Source organism: Cydia pomonella, chromosome 19 (genome assembly GCF_033807575.1).
Source record: "Cydia pomonella isolate Wapato2018A chromosome 19, ilCydPomo1, whole genome shotgun sequence".
NCBI lineage: Eukaryota > Metazoa > Arthropoda > Insecta > Lepidoptera > Tortricidae > Cydia > Cydia pomonella.
This window is the reverse complement of record NC_084721.1, coordinates 15,510,467-15,524,390: the sequence shown is the minus strand read 5'-3', so window position 1 is coordinate 15,524,390 and position 13,924 is coordinate 15,510,467.

Here is a 13,924-nt window from a genome sequence, read left to right as displayed (position 1 = left end):
ACCGTACATGCGGTAGTAAAGCGGAAAAATGGTGGGAGGGGATAGTAATGACGTCACAAAGATGGCGTCCGGACCTATTCTTTTTGGCGGTGTATCTCGAAAACCACTTAACCGATTGTATTCATCGAGGTGTCAACTAATAGCTTATATTATGGAGATTATTTCCTTTTTACAAACATTTACGTGAAACCTATAGGAAAATAATAATCACAAAAAACATTTTTTTTTATACATTTGGTTGGTAGGTTTGTCTTATGTTTTAAAGCAGTAAAATCTTTCAAGTCGAAACACAGTATAAATATACATTTTGTTGTCTAATCTAAAAGTATGATGTTCATTGTTTAAGACTGATTAGTGATTACTGAATTAAATAACATGCTATTTGTTATTTTTGTTTTATTTTTTAAATCAGGTATTAATTTATTCACTATGTATCACTATACAGGCAAAATGTGTATCATAGTTGGTCTGTAAGAACTTACTACTTGTGTCGAATATAGGTATAGGATGAAATTTTAACCACCAGCCATACTCTGCGCAGTGACTTTACAGGTCATACTGAACAACTTTTATTATGGGACCAATGCCGAATCACGCAAGAAAATTTGGATCTGGAATGACACCCACTGGCTGTGCCCTACCACACAAAGCGAGATGACATTCACAATGCCCATACCTCTCTTTTGGACGTAGTTTAAGGACGTACCCGGGTCCATGACGCATGCTCGCCACACCGCTGCTTAAAATAAGCTGACGCACCGTAAATTGAACTGCGTAAAAATCGCAAAAAATATTACACGGAGATCTTATGGCAGACACCGTACCGGTGACGTAAAAGACGCAACTGTTTTGCGAACAAAAAAGATTCGCGTGAAGCACGTCACTGCGATTCCGTACCGTCACCGTTTTTTAAACAGCGGTGTGGGGAGCATGCGTCAAAAACGGTACGCATACGACGCGTCACTGCGATTCCGTATCGTGACCGTTTTTTAAGCTGCGGTCTGGTCGCACCTTGTATTGTATTGTATTCGGGCGATTTTTCCGCAACTCGACGACTTGCGCCTATTTTGCGTGATATGTTGGGGGTGGGCTAGTCCTGCCAGCCCAGCTCCTCGAGGAATCCTATCAAACCTTTGATGTTGAGTAGGACCTCGGGGAGGTCTCTCGGAGATCCGAGATGTTTAGCCCTGTATGGAGTCACTCCGCTGCATTCCAGCACCACGTGAGAGGCTGTTTCTTCTGTCTCCATGCAACCTCGGCACAGGGGACTGTCTGTGACACCTGTTGTGAAAAGATGTTTGTTAAATAGTCCATGACCTGTTATGACACTGGTTACCATACTCAGTCGGACCTTCCCTAGTTGCAGGAGCGCCCTTGTGAGTTTTCCGTTGATGCCAGGCATGGCTTCTTTTGCCTGTCTGCATCCAGTCTGGTTCAGCCAGTGTTCTGTGTGTAGTTTCCCTGTACGTGCCAGCAGCATTGAGCGTACCTTGCTAAATGGTATCGGAAGAATCGGTTCCGGACCAATCGCCCCCGCATTCGATCCTTGCCTGGCAAGCTCGTCCGCAGCATCGTTACCTCGGGATCCACTGTGTCCCTTGATCCATTGTAGGGTGATCTTGTTATTATGACATACCTCCATTAGTCGTTCGTGGCATTCGTGTATAAGTTTGGATGTAACTATATGGCTATTTAGAGCCATTAAGACTGCTCTACTGTCGGAGAGTATGCGGATGGAGGATCCTTGCAGTGATGGCAGCCGCCGCGTTTATGATGCCCATGCACTCAGCTTGGAATACCGAGTTATGGGCTCCTAGCGGAGTGGTGATCGACATGTTCAGGTCTTCTGAGAAGGTTCCAGAGCCCGATCCGCTGTCTGTTTTGGACCCATCAGTGAAGATTCTCAGCTCCCGGGGATTGAGTCCTTCATGATTGTCGTCCTCATATAACTGTATTTTGTACCTTTTATCGAAGATAGCTTGTTTGTGAATCCGGTCCGTGCCTGACCTAAGCACTGGAAATTCGTCATACACCTTTTCCAGGCATTTTGTGTGAAGAGCTCCTGTGATGTTAGACCATATCTTGAGGGTTCGCAACCTTACCGCTGAGAGACTGGCCTCTTGCTGTATGTGTAGGTGCAGCGGTGGAAGGTTTAGCATGACCTCCATGGCTGCAGTCGGGGTAGACCTCGTGCAGCCAGTGGTGGCCGCGCATGCGAGCCTTTGAAGTCTTTGTAGTTTGTCTCGTACGTTGCCTAGGTTTGTTCTTGGCCACCAAACCAGAGCACCGTAACAGAGTAAGGGGCGGATTATCGTCTTATAGAGCCTGAGGGTAATTTTCGGGTTGAGTCCCCACCTCTTACCAATCATCCTTCTGCACTGCCAGAAGACAACTCCCGCCTTGTCTATCCGTTTGTTGATGTGGTTGTTCCAATTGAGTTTATTGTCGAGAGTTAGTCCTAAGTACTTAACTTCATCGGACAGCTGTAGCTCAGTTTAGAAAAGTGTTGGTCTGGTAAAGTTGGTCGCACCTTTATATGGGACAGTCAACATTTTTTTCGCGATTTCGGAATTGGTCCCATAGTAAAAGTTGTTAAGTATGACCTATAAAGTCGCTGCGCAGAGTATGACTGGTGGTTAAAAGTTCACCCTGTATAAAATTTTTAAGTAAAAAGAAATGTGTACCTACCTATGATTAAGACGAAAAAAGAGACTAAACGTCGAAGTAAGGTAACATTATTGTGTCTGGTTTTTATAATTTTAATTATAATTTCAGTAATTAAAACCGATACTCTATAAATTCCATTCAATACGTATCGTAACAGTCACCACAGTTTCGACCGGTAAAAGCCAGTTATCGTTACCCATGCGCAAATAAATGAGTGTAGCTTCATTGTTTATTACTCGATCTGTATGTTTTAAGGCTCATTATATTCCTTGATAATGAAGCAATATGTTTTATATTAAACAAAATTTGCGAAATGCTAATATTTACGGAGATTTTTACAAAATAAAAAATAATAATTTTATAAAAAAACTGTTTTTTGTGATTATTTTTTTTCCTATAGGTTTCACGTAAATGTTTGTAGAAAAGGAAATAATCTCCATAATATAAGCTATTATTTGACACCTCGATGATTAAAATCGGTTAAGTGGTTTTCGAGATACACCGCCAAAAAGAATAGGTCCGGCCGCCATCTTTGTGACGTCATTACTATCCCCTCCACCATTTTTCCGCTTTACTACCGCATGTACGGTGATCAGGAGAACTGTCCGAACACATTGATACCGGTTGTGGGTAAGGCCGAGCTGAGTCAATTAAATCTGGCCTCGGAGCGGCTTGGCGACCGTACTATAAAGGCCTCCCCTGCCTCGTTTCGTTCACTCGACCCGCAGGCTAAATAATCTAAACATACATTTGACATCAAAATTATATCTAAATGATGCCAATTTGTGCTCTTTCTCACTTGAGTATTATTTATTTAAACTTTATTGCACAAAAGAAAACTATCGTACAAACGGCGAACTTAATGCCAAAAGGCATTCTCTACCAATTGTGGATTGTGAGTATGACTCGCGCCAATACATGTACGGACAAATACGAGCGAAATGCATTTATATGATATGTGATAACTAAAGTATTAGGTACATCATTTATATACACATCATGTATGTATATATCACTTTAATATTAAAGTATACTTTCGAGTTAGCCTCCTCTGTTGTACTTTCCCACCAATCCGGACAAAATGTCTATAATAATCCGGAAGTATCTCGCCACCTTCATCAAATAATCATTTATTATTTTCATTTATTTTTCAGGTCAATTTCTCTATGTTTTGATGGTAAAAATAAATCTTATGACAAATCAGCTGACGGCTGTGTGAGATCTGAAGGCATTAACGTGCTTTTCTTACAAAAAGCTAAAGATGCTTTAAGGTATGTAATCAGTATGATCTCATGTGAGAGTATTAAGGTTGCATTCGGATGACGACTGCAGAAACGTAACTGTAGCAAAGTTACTGCCGCATCGTTGACACGGCCAGTGTCGCTATCAATCTGCTATGCTGCAGTCGCTATCTGAATCTATCCTTTATTATTTGTCATCAACCGTTATTTAAACACTTTTTTATAATGGTAATTCATTCACCCACTGTGTATACCAACAGTTTTGTAAAAATGTTTGCTTGCACGCAACATAAATAGCAAATACGGCGTTCTCTGAACAAAAGATTTCGTTTGGCAGAATTAATTCTTAATGTTCCTATTTGAGATGTAATACTATGAGTGGAAGTGATTTTTGATGCTAGTGGTAGGGGGGAGGGGATTGGGGCTTATGTTTAGCGACGGCGACGTCTGTGGTTAATTATTATTAAATTTAAGTTTAGGTTCTAAGTAAAGTTTGGCACCATTTTCAATTAAATCAAATATGTAGACGTAAGTAGATTTCATCTAGTTAAATCGGTTCAGCGGTTATTTATTCCTGATAGAAATTTCCATCTCCCTTTTCACTTTAAAGTGATATGTTTTTTGAATTAAAGCTATCGTATCTTTTCCGGGACTCATATTTTATTTGTTGTTAAGGTGGTTCGATTTTCATACAAAAAACAATCGCTATTTATTAATTAATTACACAATATTATTACATAAATAGTTGCGCATCTATCTACTTTCGAATATTCATTTGCGCTAAATTAATAGAAAAACTTTGTTTCATACAGAAATCATGCAATAATCAACGTTATATTTTCATAAATTTTACTCATGTGTGTGTGACAAATGTCGTGTACAAATACATTGCGGCGTTGCCACTCCATGCATCGGCGCGACGTTGCGATGTTTGACGCGTTTTAGCTGACTCTGTCGACACTGACACTCAGTGTGACCAGGCGTACGATAATTGTCGTATATGTACGATAATTTGGGCCCCGGTATGACGTAATGTTCCAAAGAGCATTATCGTACACTAAAGTACTATAATTTCAGCCCTTGGATGATGCCACTTTAAAAGTCTAGTAATTTGAAGCAAAATATGACACTTTCTCTCAGAAATAGGCTAAAATTAGTATCTTTTGGGTGTTCGGCTCCTTGGTGTAAGTTTAAAGTTTAAAATGTCACAATTTCCTGTATACCGTTTGAGTCTATCCCAAAAATACACAAACATAAACAGATTTTTGGCGCAATTTAGACGAAAATTGTCTTTTTTTTTATTATTAATTGGAAGTTTAAGCTTATTTTGCAAGACATTTTTAGGGGCTGCCTTTTTGATTGGCGTACGATATTTTTTTCAACGGTACAATAATATTGACACTCAAGTACGATAATTCTCTTCCGCTCACCTGGCAACACTGCTGAAACTTGACAGGACTTGGGGGCCTACCGCGAAAACCTAAATTCGCAAATTGTGGGGATCTTTCTCTTTTACTCTCACTAAGACGTAATTAGAGTGACAGAGAAAAATGCCCGAAATTGACGAATTTCGATTTTCCCGGTAGCCGCCCTGGTGCTTGAGGTACTTGATAGAAAACAAAGCTGCCGCATGTTCTGAATTGTGATTTTATGTGTTTTTGGATTGAAAATGATAGCAACGTCTAAATCAAGTTACAAAAATCATCGATATTCTGGTCCGCGAAAAACCAGGAAAAGTGTAACTGTAATTGGAGTCTACAAAAATGACCAATTCATAGAAAATATGACCTAGAAACTAGTTCACTTTTATAAAACTCAATTTTGCCCGAGATTGTACTTAGGCGAATACCTACCTAAGGGAGCTAAGTGTATTGATCTTGAATAATTAGTTGGCTAATACATATATGACTCCAACATGATATGGACATTTACATCATAACTATTATACCTTGTTGGTTACTAAGTTCTGTTACTCGATTTCTTTCTTTCTTCCTAGCGTTGTCCCAGCATATTGCCACGGCTCAATGGAGCTTGGGGTCCGCTTTGACAACTAATCCCAAGATTTGGCGTAGGCACTAGTTTTTACGAAAGCCACTGCCATCTGACCTTCCAACCCAGAGGGTAAAACTAAGCCTTGTTGGGATTTGTCCAGTTTCCTCACGATGTTTTCCTTCACCGAAAAGCGACTGGTAAATATCAAATGATATCTGTTCTGAAGTTCTGTTACTCGATTTGCAACCTCTTTATTTCCGTTAAAACAAATGCTACCGAAAAAATAAAAAATGACATAATGTGGTGGATTTGTGAGCTATAATTATATACCACACATAACGCTTATCTCGTCGTATCTATAATGAATTGGGGCCTAAAAGAGAATCGTATTCCAATTTTTTGAAACGCTTGTATTACTTTCTATATTAACTAAAAGTTGCCTCAAAATTCAGCTTTTATACTAAAAACGGCTTTAAATATGTTAAATTAACAAAATATATTTTAAAAGATGGTTTCGCGCCCAAAACGCTCTTTGAAAATTGTGTGACGTCACAGTTTATGGTTTGACACATAACTACATACACACGTAGAAGATACGAACTGTCAACTGATATTTGTCATTTGTTGTTAATCGCCTAACTGTCAACAGTGTCAATCCGAGAGTTGTGACGTCATCAGAATCTTCAATGACGTTTCGAGTTTGGTCACGTGACGTGTGCCAAAAGATATTTTAAATTCAATATTTACAAAAATATGGTCATTACAGGTCCCCTAAAAGTAGTTTAACATGTTCTTATAATCCAAAAAATTTTTTGGGATACAATTATGCCCTAAGATTTGTAGATGGAAACAACCCTATTGCGTTGCACAAATGTGGGCACCCGCCAAACATGATTTTGGGTGTGTCATACTCAGGGCTAACACAGATTCATTTCTGTGAAAAAGGTGTGAAAACCGGAAACTGGAAACCGTTCTCGAACAGCCATGGATCTTTGAACAGGACTCAGCTCCTGCACATAAGGCAAAAACAACTCAAGCCTGGTTTCGAAGGAACAAAATTGACTTTATTGCCCACGAAGACTGGCCGTCCTCCAGCCCGGACCTTAACCCCCTGGATTATGCCATATAGCAGGTTATTGAGGAGAAAGCCTGTGCTAAACCCCACACAAATCTTAACTCCCTCAAGCGGGCCATAGTTAAGACAGTGACGGAATTAGACATGACAATCGTGCGTGCCGCTATTGATGACTGGCCTCGTCGTTTGAGGGCCTGTGTCAAAGCCAGAGGAGGCGATTTTGAATGATATTGTCATATGTAATTCCTGATTTTGTGTACTTCATTTTAATATATACTTTATTAAACTTTCGTTGGTATATTTTATGTAGATAAATATTATTGAAGTAACAGAATTTAATAACCAACTAGGTAGAAAACAATGCAATACATAAACACATAAATTGGATATGATGTGATCCGTTGAATGAAATTGACAATAAATAAAATAAATAAATAATTTTCTATCTCTAGGCATTGTGTGAAACTTCTAGTTGTGACAAAATATCGGGAAATCAATAATATAAACAAACATGGTAAATATCTCATTTCTTTTTATAATGGTTATAAATAGAAGGCCATGCAATTTTGTAACTCACTGTAATTTAATTAAATGTATCGTAAAAAAAATGTTTTAATTCTACTGTAAAATAGTACCTACTTTTTTAAAGGCTGGGCAGTAAGGGATTGCTTTAATTTTAGAACAAAACAGCGTTTTTTTTTGAAAAAAAATACCGGAAAATCTGACTTACAAATTTGGACTTTCTTAGGTTCATTCTACTTAGACTCTTCTCCACCCTAGCATTAAAGAAAGATATCCTAAAATATCCATACCATTACGTCACATTTTAGTGTGAAAGAAATTTCAATGTAAAACTAAAATTTCAATACAAATTTTCGGGTTTTTTTAACACGAGGATTGATTATGCTAGTGATTCTGAGTTGGAAGAACCCAAAAATATCATGATGTGTGAGAATCAGATTTTTAATATTTTTATGGAAAACGCTCATATTTCTCATAAAATAATTTATTAATAATAGGTACCTACTTGATAATACTGATAACAAAAAAAAATTTTATGAGTCTCGAACCCACATCCTCTTGCATGTATTTCCACGTACATACCGCAACGCTATTGAAGCCTACTCACGCTGTGCCAAATTGTCTACTACAAGGATCCCAGTAAGACTGTTTGAATGTGTGAGTGATACTTAGAAATAGAGTCAAGAAACATTCTGTCGACATTAAGGGGTAGTTTTTGTACAATGAAGTGTTCAATGTTTGTTGTAATAGTTCAATATTTATTTAATGAGTGCGCTAAACATAATTTACAGTATAGAAATACCAAGACTACTCCACAAAAAAATTAAAACTCAAAATTTGCAATTGTGGCGCCATCTAGTGAGGTTTAAGCTTTGGGTAACCTAATCGAACCACCTTAATTCGAAATAGTGTCAATATGATACCATAAATGGATTCAGCATCTCCGAATTGTACAAAAACGATACCAAACTTAAACATTCAGCCAGCCGCATTCGAGGGAAGCCAGTGCTGTCAAACTGGTCTATCTTGACAGACATTTAGACGTACTCTCAGAGTAAGCAACAATTGAAGCGATATACAATTGAAGCGATATATATCAAGATAAAGTTGAGAGCTAAAACCCCCCTCCACTCCTCTCAAATCTTCTAAAATCATTGAAAAACGCCATATTTGATGAGCCACGATTACGCCTAATGCTATATTCATGGAGTATTTGATGACACTGAGAGTTGATCAACAATCAGTGAAGAATTATAGTGCTGATGATGATGATGTGAGCTTGGTATCATTTTTACTTGATTAATTATTAACAAAAAATTACAATTTTAGAATTTATGCAGACGTAGTTTATTCCAAAGTGAAATATATCGCTAATAAACATCCTGGAAGCTGGAAGCGAACAACGGAAGAAGTTACAGGATTCCTACAAGAATTTTATGATGAAATCAAAGTATCTCCAAGAGATGTTGAATATGTGGAAGGCTTTGGAGCAGGTATATTTCGGATATAATGTAATTATATTATTAATATTAAAATGCGTGAGCGGGACAGCACCAAGTGAAGATGGCGAAGCGGCTTCGACACCTTCCTTAAAAGGGTATCGTGCGGACAGTGGCGCCACTTTGGGGGGAGTGTGTTTCTAATAAGCCAATTTATTTCTGCAAAATTTAGCACGGGTTAGTTGTACTATAAATTCCTCCACTTTTAGTCTTTGTTATATAGTCTAGTTTTTCTTGAGCGGGTATATATTAGGATATATACTTATATGTAGTATAATTACTACATATAAGTGTATATATACTACAAATAACTATTTAAGTTCCTAACAGCAAAAACTTTACTTGATATGATTACACTATTCAGATCGTTCGTGCCTGAAGGTTTTCGATCTAAAATTGTTTGCGTTTTAGGTGACGCTGATATTGATAAGACGGAGTTGGAAGCAATAGATAAAGTGTTTTGCGGAGATCGCAGTGACCCTCTCTACGTCGGCAGCGTTATGTCCAATGTAGGCTACTTGGAGTCCGCTTCGGGTATTGCGGGTATTACGAAGGTTAGCGTTATTTTTAAATATACTATAGTAGGTAAACAAGCAGACGAACCGCCTGATGGTGAGGAATTGCCATCGCCCATGGACACCCGCAACACAAGGGGTTGGAAGTCAACGACGCTGTCGGCCTTTAAGATGGGACTACGCTTTTTTCTTGAAGGTTTGAAGTTCGTTTCGGTCCGGACATACCACAGTTCCACAGTTTAGCAGTGCGAGGCAGGAAGTGTCTGGAGAAATACACAGTTGTGGACTGCCAACCATAGCGGTAGCGGAATGAATCGGCAGGGATTAATCAAAACAATCTGATTTGCTACTTCAAACTTTGCTTCATATGTAACGATTTGTATTTGATGTCATTGTATGTGAAGTATCTCACGCGCACTAGGAGTGCGAGCGAGATGCGTGATGAGACGACTCTAATTGCATTCAGCGCGAGCAATCACGCAAAGCAACAAATATTGGCGTGCGTGACATGGCCAATGACACGGCTCACGATCACGGTCGTTTTAAAACAAGAAACCCTAACAAAATGTTTAATCAGATGCCTTAGTACTAGGAAACAAATTACATTATTTTATAAAAACGTAAATTATAAAATAAGCTTCTTTATGAATAACGAATTAAAATAGAAGTCATAAATTAAAAAAAAAGGCCAGGGTCTCCAGTGCCAAGGGCGGGGAACGAAACAATATGGTGAATCCAATCCATACCGCCGTGACTCGGGTCGCTGAGCGGTTGAGGCATCTGCCGTGAATGCAGAGGACGCTGATTCGTTTCCGGTCCAGAGCACTGGAGTCCTTGCTCACTTTTTCTTTCTTATATAACCTCCATTTCAGTTCAGAATCGGCGTCTTGTTTTAGTATTTTTCTTCATCAGACCCTTCCATTGTGACAGGTGCTTCTGGGTTACCACACTGGTCAACTGGCTGGTAATCTGCACTGCGAGCAGCCAAGAGAGGATGTGGCTGCCCTACGTGAGGGTCGTCTTCAGATCTTGCGCGACCACAAGTCAACGGCGAGGTCCTACATCGCAGTCAACGGTCTGTCGGTCACCGGCATCAACTCCCATGTACTTTTACATGGGCATTACAAGCCGAAGGTACCTATATTTTTCTTACTGTTACTTTACTTTACTTTACTTACTGTTTCTTTGAGTAAAAAATCAAGTCCCAAAGTTGCTACGTGCTAAATTCCGTTAGATTAATTATTGGAGTCATCGTGATTGATGTCGATTTTAAAAAATCTAGCTGAATTTAATACGATGCAATTTTTTTTTATTTTTGAGATTATTGCATATATGGGCTTAGAATTGTTTAAATTACGACCTTAATGAAACAAAAAAAACTTTTTTACGGATATACTCAAAATTTTGGGACGCGATTGCTCAAAAAATTGGTTCTTTGAGATGTTGCCGTATTGCATGCACCATATGAAGGACCTAGCTGACTATTATGTGCTTTTTGAGTGACTAAAATATTATATTAACTATATCCTTTTTTCTAGGACTTGACTAAATATGAGTGCAATATTCCGCGCCTGGTGTTAATCTCTAGCCGAACGGACGCCGCTGTTACGAAAGTGATAGAATCATTGAAATCAAAACCTATTGACGCTGAGGAATTAGCCTTGATTCAAAATATTCACTCTTCTAGAATAAATGGGCATCTAGGCAGAGGATTTACTATTCTGGGTAAGAATTTTATTTTTGTTATATTCTGAATACTCGTAGATCATAATTATACATCTGACAAGATTAGAATTATATGGGCCCGGGATAGGCCAAATAGAACGTACAACATCTGAATGATATAATTTAGTTATTCTGCGTCTCACTCGCGCCAATACATGTACGGACAAGTACGAGCGAAATGCAGGATAACTAAATTACGTCTTTTAGAATTCATTCTGACGTCACGTTGTGTTGTTGTGTTGTGTAGGTTCGAATTGCATGCAATACCTGGTGTTCGTGGGAGTTTTCAGAGAATAGTGTACCCAATTAGCGTGAGTTGTTAAGAAAAGTTAATCAGTCAGTGACTACGAGTATAATAAAGCATTAAATTTCAATATTAACTTTATTTTTTCATTTCATAAACTATATGCGATATTACCATGTGAATAAAGGCAAAAAGTTGATTCCCATGAAGATCTCATGCTTAATTGTCGTCACTAAGCTAATAGCGATTAACTTTCTTAACAACTCATTCTAATTGGGTGTACATATAATGCATTAGGTTCATATAAAATGGCAGTACCGGCCATATCAAAGACTACATTAAAAATATTTTTTATTAGAATATTATGCAATCCTTCGTCCTTTATTGATATACCTACATGTCTTATTGTATTAAAAACAATTTTAAAATACGCTTAAGTTAATATAAATAACTAGAGCTACCCGTGAGTGAAATAGAACGCTTTATAAATTATTTAAGCATTAAACAATTCAACAAATAAATATTTATTGTTTACAGATACAGATAAAGAATCGAAAACTATTAGTCTGTGTGAGAAGGCGACGTATTTCGACAGCGGCGAACGGCCGCTTTGGTTCGTGTACAGCGGCATGGGCTCGCAGTGGGCGGGCATGGGCGCGGAACTTATGCGCATACCCATCTTCGCGGCTGCTATTGAAAAGTTTGTTTGCCTTCCTTACTACATACTTATTTTTATACAGCGAGGTTGATTCTAATTTAACAATTTGTAATGGTTTTGATATTAAAGGAACAATTGATAAATTCACCGCGTCAGGTAGAACTTTAAGCTGCGAACTTTGGAAACCATTCAATCCCTCTTAACCAGCTAAGCGCGCGAACCTGTCTATTTTTCTTTTATGTTTACTTGCCTCGGGGTGGCTTCTGGTAGGCTTCCGTAGCTCAGTTGATTAAGAACGATTGGATGGTTTCCAACCGTCGCGTCGCAGGTTCTGTCGGAGGCGGCGAATTTTTAAGTTTTTCCTTTAATATAAACTTCGTAGTACCGCTCTCCCAGATGTATCTGCTTCATAACAATTGAAAACCCTCGTATTGGTTTTGCAATTTTAGAAGTGCAGTAAGCTGCTTTTATTGGTCAAACTTGATGATACACTCCGAAATTGCGAATCGAGTTTCTACGACTATACACCGTGTTTTTATTGAATTTCGTTAACTTCGGGGTATCGGTAAGTACGTTTAAGGAAACTAAATGGCATAGTTAATGAATTTTTTTTTTTTTTTTTTTTTTACTATTTTTATGTTTATAAAAAGTAACTAAATGTTGCATATAGCATTGTTGTAACACGGGCATTACATTTAACTCAACCAAACAATTGAAAACTGTGACATATCAATGTCATTTCGAACGTCAATCGTCCGAGATAGTACTTACGTTTAGTAGCAAATGTATGAACTCGCACTAAACACTAATCAATAAGTAAACAGGCCCTAAGGCAAGTGTACACGCTCGTAAGGGCCTAATAAGATAAAAATTAATGATTGATTTCTTTGAGAAAGTTACTTAATTTAAGCTCAGGAATTCACCCTCGAAATTAACGCAAATCAAAAAAAAACACGGTGTATATAATGTATGTAGTAAAACAAAATTTTACGGAAATATCCATGTTAAATTTAAAAATTCCTATTTTATTTCTATTACAGATGTCGACGAGTATTAGAACCAAAAGGCATCGACATTGTCCATATTATTACTTCAACAGACAAAACTATCTTCGATAATATTTTGCATTCATTCGTGGGGATTGCTGCTGTCCAGATTGGTCTGACCGATATACTCCTTAAATTGGGCTTAGTACCAGACAAGATTATAGGTAAGTCATACTACAAAAATATTGAGTTTCGTATATTCATTGTCAAAATAATTTTGTCTGTTAAACCCTATTATAATATCAACGGTATTTTCTCGATGTGTTGTTATAATGTTGTATTATTTCTTCCGATATGTTTGTTGTCACGTTAATGGCTGATAGAATTTTTGTGAATCTATTATTTTTGAGTGTCCTATGCACTTGTTTTGACAATCCTTACCGGTACAGAGGCCCTTTTTAGGGTTCCGTAGTCAACTAGGAACCCTTATAGTTTCGCAAAGTCCGTCTGTCTGTCTGTCTGTCCGAGGCTTTGCTCCGTAGTGGTTAGTGCTAGAAAGCGGAAATTTGGCATGGATATATAAATCAATAAAGCCGACTAAGTCGTAGCTACTAATCTATGTAATTTGTAATATAAAACATAAGTTATCTAATTAGAGCTTGTAAGGTTTTAATGAATAAGGGGGTATTACCACTTTCTCAGGGCACAGCGTCGGCGAGCTGGGGTGTGCATACGCTGACGGTTGTCTGACGGCCGAGGAGATGGTTTTGTCAGCCTATAGTCGCGGTCTCGTGTCTGTG